The sequence below is a fragment of the Lepidochelys kempii genome, chromosome 7 (genome assembly GCF_965140265.1).
Source record: "Lepidochelys kempii isolate rLepKem1 chromosome 7, rLepKem1.hap2, whole genome shotgun sequence".
NCBI classification, from domain to species: Eukaryota; Metazoa; Chordata; order Testudines; family Cheloniidae; genus Lepidochelys; species Lepidochelys kempii.
The window spans coordinates 55,335,553-55,341,637 of NC_133262.1; positions in this window are offsets into that span (position 1 = coordinate 55,335,553).

Consider the following 6,085-nt stretch of genomic DNA (forward strand, 5'->3'; position numbering starts at 1 on the left):
TAGGGAGTAGTTTCAGAGCATTGACCCGGTGACTCCATGATATGTAGGTCTACGTATTAGACCTATTCTGGGACAGTGTCTCTATTGCAAGAGACTGCCCAGCGTGCACCAGCAGTGAGGCTCCCCCACTAACAGCTGAAATCACCGAGAGCCGTGTTAAGTGGGGGGAACCCTGAAGATGTCTTGGCAAGTAGCCAGACGGACAACTGGTGGAGAGGTGCGGCAAGCGGCCAGCAGGGAGGCTGGCGGAGAGGGCCAGAGCAGAGCAGAGCCCCGCAGAGGCGTGGCAATCGGCCATTGGAGCAACGAGTGAGTGCCTGAGCAGCGAAGCGTATAAAGTGCTTCCTTACCCCCCCACCCACCGTCCACACAGCATGGGAGGTGAACTCTGTGGATGAACCTCTGAACTCTGGGGCTGCACTGGCCAAGGACAGCAACTGTGAGTGGGGTACAGAGCACGGACGGGCACGTTAAAGGGACTTTTGGGTTGCTGGATTTAAGAACCTGAGGGGAAAAGGACACTGCTTACTTGGGGGTGGGTCTTTTGCTCATGGTTTGTGTTTATGAGCCCTAGTGGTGGTGTTTTCCCAAATTAATGCTGAGTTACTTCCCTCCTTTTATTAAAAAAGTTTTTCCTACACTCAGACTCTGTGCTTGCGAGAGGGGAAGTATTGCCTCCTAGAGGCACCAGGGGGTGGTGTGTAATTGTCCCAGGTCACTCGGTGGGGTCTCGAGCCGGTTTTGTGTTGTACTGTTGAAAAGGAACTGCTAGATACTGAACGCGGCCCTTGTTGCTGCTGGCTCCACCTGGCAGAAGGGTTACACTTGCCTATCACAACATGTGATGTACCTGTCCCAACAACAACAGCTATATGGGTGAAACCAGAGAATCACTAGGCTCTTGAATGAACTCTCACAGGAAAGTAAGACACCAAAACCCCACATCACCTGTGGGCGAATTCTTTTCACAAAGCGATCACTCCGTCTCTGACTGATCAGTCCTCATCCTCAAAGGGAACCTGCACAACACTTTCAAAAGATGCTTCTGGGAGCTTAAACTCATAACTCTGCTAGGCACTAAAAATCGTGCACTCAGGCTTGGATTTTTCACTCCCTGAGCGACATAGTTATATTGACCTTAACACCCCCACCCCGCCGTGTTAGGGTGACCAGATAGTTAGTATGAAAAATCAGGACAGGGGTGGAGGGTAATAGGCACCTATATAAGACAAAGCCCTAAATATCGGGACATCTGGTCACCCTACCCCGTGTAGACAGCACTAGGTTGGCAGGAAAGCTTCTGCTGCCAACATAGCTGCTGCCTCTTCCAGAGATGCTGTTATTAAGCCAATGGGAGAACTATCTCCCATCAGCTTAGAGTGTCATCACCAGACACACTACAGCATCACAACTGCACGATGTAAATTTGTAGTGTAGTCCTGCCCAGAATAGACACACTAGATTCATGGCTTATTACAACAATCTGTAACCTACTAAGGCTACATCTACACTATGGACCTTACAGCACCACAACTGTGCCACTAAAGCCGCTGCAGTTTCAAGGTCTCCCGTGTAGCCGCTCTTTGCCAGCGGGAGAGAGCTCTCCTGCCTACATCAGTCAGGAGCGTGGTTTTTTCACACCCCTGACCGACAAACGTTTTATGAACAAAAGTGCTAGTGTAGACAAAGCCTTAATTTCCTGGACTTGGAGACGAGCTCTGTGTAGCTCGAAAAGCTTGTGTCTCTCACCAACAGAAGACAGTCCAATAAAAAGTTATTACCCCACCCACCTTGTCTCGCACATTTTGGAGTCCTCCTTCCTTATTCTATCATTTCTCTAACTAACCACTAGGTGTCACCAGTACATACCCCAACACTACACACAATTACAATAATGCCTACCTCTTATCTAGCATTTTTTACCAGTAGATCCTGAACAGGTTAGTATCACTGGCCCCACTTTACCAGTGGGCGGGAAAGTGACTTCTTCAAGGTCACTCAACAGTAGAGCTGTACAGGTAACTGATTATTCTGTTCCCTGGCTGAACTGAAAAATTGGGGGGGGAAATTGTTTTGGTGCAAATTAAACATTTTGATTAATTTTTGAGCTTAACCTTTCTCTAAGTAAAATTCATATGTAATCTTGAATGGAACAAACCAAATGTTTCCTTTAGAAAATGTCCAAATGAAACATTGGGATTTTTTTTTGGTTTGGTTTTGGCAAACAATTTGGCAAATTCAGCACAATTTCACAAAATGCTCACCTCATTGACCTCAATCTGCATTTTTTGCTGAAAAAAGTTTCCAATGAAAAATTTCACTTATGCGAAACAATCTGTTCAAACCTTGCATTTAGCAGGGATACTTTGAGTTAGTTTTCCAGGCCTGAAGATGAGCTCTTGGAAGCTTATCTCTCTCACAAACAGAAGTTGGTCCAATCTTCTTCTTAGCGTATGCACAAGGTGCCTCAGGTGGCTTGTGACCAGGATTCATCACCAAATTTGGCCTGTTGTTTGGATCATTAGCTTCCGTAGCCCGGGGCTGGGTACTAATGATGAATGCAACATGAACGCTGATTCATGCCCCCATTAGTCTAATAAGAGATATTACCTCACCCACCTTGTCTCTCTAATACCCTGGGACCAACATGGCTACAACAACACTGAAAAATGTGTGTCATGCTAGTGTGGACTCTGGTGACTTTCCTCCTAGGGCTTTGCGCAGTCCCTAGCATGGGAGACCTGCCAAGAACTGATCCAGAGACAGCCCATACTCTCTCTGAAGGAAGGAGAGAGATTCTGCATGAGGACATCTCATCAGAGCAGCCTTTATTTAAACCCTTCTTTGAACCACCTAACTGGTGATTTTCACAGGCTTGATGCATGGCCATCTCCTTAACAGTTAGGGACACAAACTACGTGCTGCAACTAGGAAGCCAGCTCTGTACATTCTGAGATATAAGGCCACGCACAGCCTGTGCAGGAAAACCCTCCATTGCATGCTGGCCCTGTCACACTAGCAGTGTCGTCACCTTCTGCTATGACAGAAGGCCAAAAATACCACATTTGAAAATACAGCAGGAATGATTCTGCCATTCAGTGCAATTAATTTATGATATTTCTTAGCTGGTCAGCAGATACAGTCTACACATCAAACACAAATAGGTGCTAGGAAGGACACCGGAGTTCAGGGGATGCGCGATAGGTTTGATCCGCCATAGCCTAAGACACGATCATCTTTGAGAGATGTTTATCATACGTGTCACATACATGATTACATGTTCAGCAAAGGCACATACAAGAGACGATTGCATGGAGTCATACAGGGAACAGATAAAGCATCCGTGCAGACACTAGCTACAGGAAGTGCTTTACACCGTGAGTGAAATTCACACACCCAGAACCGCAGCACAAGGCCAGAGAAGCAGCCTTTCTGCTACAAGTTACAAGGGGGTGAAGGGAAAAAGGAATCCACCTTCCAGTCTACAGGTGGGGCACAGGGCATCCCTGCAGCCCCACTGGGGTCATGACTCCACTCCTGGGTTGAAATAGGAGCAATGATTCCCACACATATCCTGAGCCTGGGATTTGGGACCGGTGCCCTGTGTGATTTTGGACCCGCTGGCCATGCCATGATCCTGCCCCCAACCCCTTACTCTATGGTGGCTGATGTGGAGACAGCTCTACCACGGGGTGAGTGTAGAGTCCCTCTCCCCAACCCCCCAGTACAGTGGAGCCATGGCTGCTTTGCTGCATTGGTAGGTCTTCTCCATCCCTGCACTGCTGGGTGAATTTCCCCTGCAATGAATCCCCATCCTAATGCATCTGAATTAAATCATCCTGGAAGGTGAACGGAAAAGCATTCAAACACACACCAAGGAGAACAAGAAATGTATAAACCCAGAATGAGAAACAAACAACTTTACATAACAAGACCTTGGAAAATCTTTTCCTCCCTCAAGTTCCTGCCAAGAGCTGAGTTCAGGATCCTCCATTTCCCCGGCTTGGGGCTGAGTCCTGCTCCCACAGAAGCCAATGACATAACACCCATTGGGGCAAGATCAAGGCCCCAAAATGGACAGCTTGACTTTAGGTGTTTGGGATATCTCCCCAGTTCTGGCAGCAAATGCTGCCCCATGTGCGCTTGAATTGTATGCAGGAAAATCAGTTCAGGGGCTAATCCAGGAGGCTGAACTCAGAAGATGAAAGGCACACGAAAAAGATCTTTTAAAAAAGAGAACAATTTTTGTTACAATTAAGCCTTCACGCCCACAGTCAGCTACTGATCTGAGCAATGAAACCCAGCTGTAAAACATGTATTCACAAAGGTCTGTAGGATCTGCTGCTGTGCACACACAACTCTGGCTGGACCTCTGTGGGCTTGCCAAGACTCTGTATTCTTGTTCTCAAAAGAGGCACGTGTATCATTGTGTGATTATAGTTTACAGAGGATCTCTGTTACATTTCTCATCCTGGGAAATTCTAATTCCCTTACATGGTCCCTTTGCCCTTTAATAAGTGAAGAATAACTTCAGAGTGTGATAAATATTACAACCTGCAGTGAATGGGTAACCGTGGTCTAACAACACCCAAATACATCAGAGACCATTTTTATACACAGATTGAAGAGGACAGTTGAGTTTAATACCGTTTACCTCTTTGTGGTGCATTTGTGATTATGATATTTCAAATCCCTTTATTCCTGTCCTGAACTTCTGTGTAGTACTGCTACTAAACAACTGCCATCTTCCACCCCAAAGGTGGCTGCATTTCAGCAGTGGGTGAAGTGATTTCTTTGTCCCGCACACAGGTAAAAAAATCTGTAGAGAACTTTGGGATGAAAGTTACTATATAAAATGTAAGTTAACATAACTGAAATCTAAAATCTCATACTGGCTAATTTCACTGAACAATCTCCTGCAGTGTTACTTATCAAAGATATTTAATTGCTGGTGTCACAGTTTACTGCTGTGACCAGAAACATACAAAATAATGAAATGGACAATCTGGAATGTAGAAACAGCTGGATTCTTAATTGGTGTAAATGAGCATACCCCACTGAGTTCACTGCCACTTCACACCAGCTGAGAATCTGGCCCAGCATCAATAGTTGGTGGCATCAGCTCCAGGGGGGTGTAAAATAGTCTCAAGTCAGGTGTAAAATGCTCAGAATAGGAGCATTTTTACACTGCACTGAGATGCTGTCAATGGTCCTGTCGTCGCCACATTTCCACTGGATGGCCATTCTCAGCCCAACTTCAGGCAAAATTGTTCCCATGGCAAAACCCAGGGGAAATGTCGTCATTTCACAGCTAGATGGCTGGTGCCGTGAATCTGCAGTTTTGGGGAATGGTGGGAAATGGTGGGAAATGGTGGGAATTCTAGGGTTAACAGGTGAGCTGGAAACCATGCTAATGGCCTAGCCATAGGTCTCCTTCAGTTGGTGCTTAAAGTGGTCTGAAAAAAGGGCGGGGGATGGGGGTCTGTCAGATTTTGGGAACAGCAGCTTTGGTAAGAAATTGCTTAAAGGTGCCCCGCAGTGACCCTGCTCGACTGTCTGCAACCCCTGCAATCCTCCCCCCATGCCCACTTTCAACGCTGCCTTCAGCAACGGAGCCAATGCCCACCTGTGCCTCAGAGCGCCTCCTTACTTCAGCCGGACTCCTCTCAGCTCAACTCTGTGCTTACTGAGTGAGGGGGTGAAGGCATAGTTATCGCCATGAGGTGCAGAGGGACTGGGACAGAGGAAAAGTAGAAGCGATGAACAAGGTTAACCAGGCCCACTGTTGGGGGCGGTGTGGGGGAGCAAAGGGGGCAACTGTCCAGGGCCCTGGGCAATTTAAAAGGGCGCTGAGGCCCCTGACCACCGCCACTACTGCGGTAGTGGTGACCAGGAGCCCTGGACCCTTTTAAATTGGCCAGGCAGGCCACAAGGCTCCTAGGCATGTGTGGGGTGGTATCGGTGGCAGCGAAGGCAGCCAGGTGGACATGTCAAAGCCCTGGCCGTGCCAGAAGAGCGCACCCAGCAGCTCGCTGGGTAACAGCCAGTGCAAGCGCAGCACCGCCCAAATGTCAGGTGGACCTTT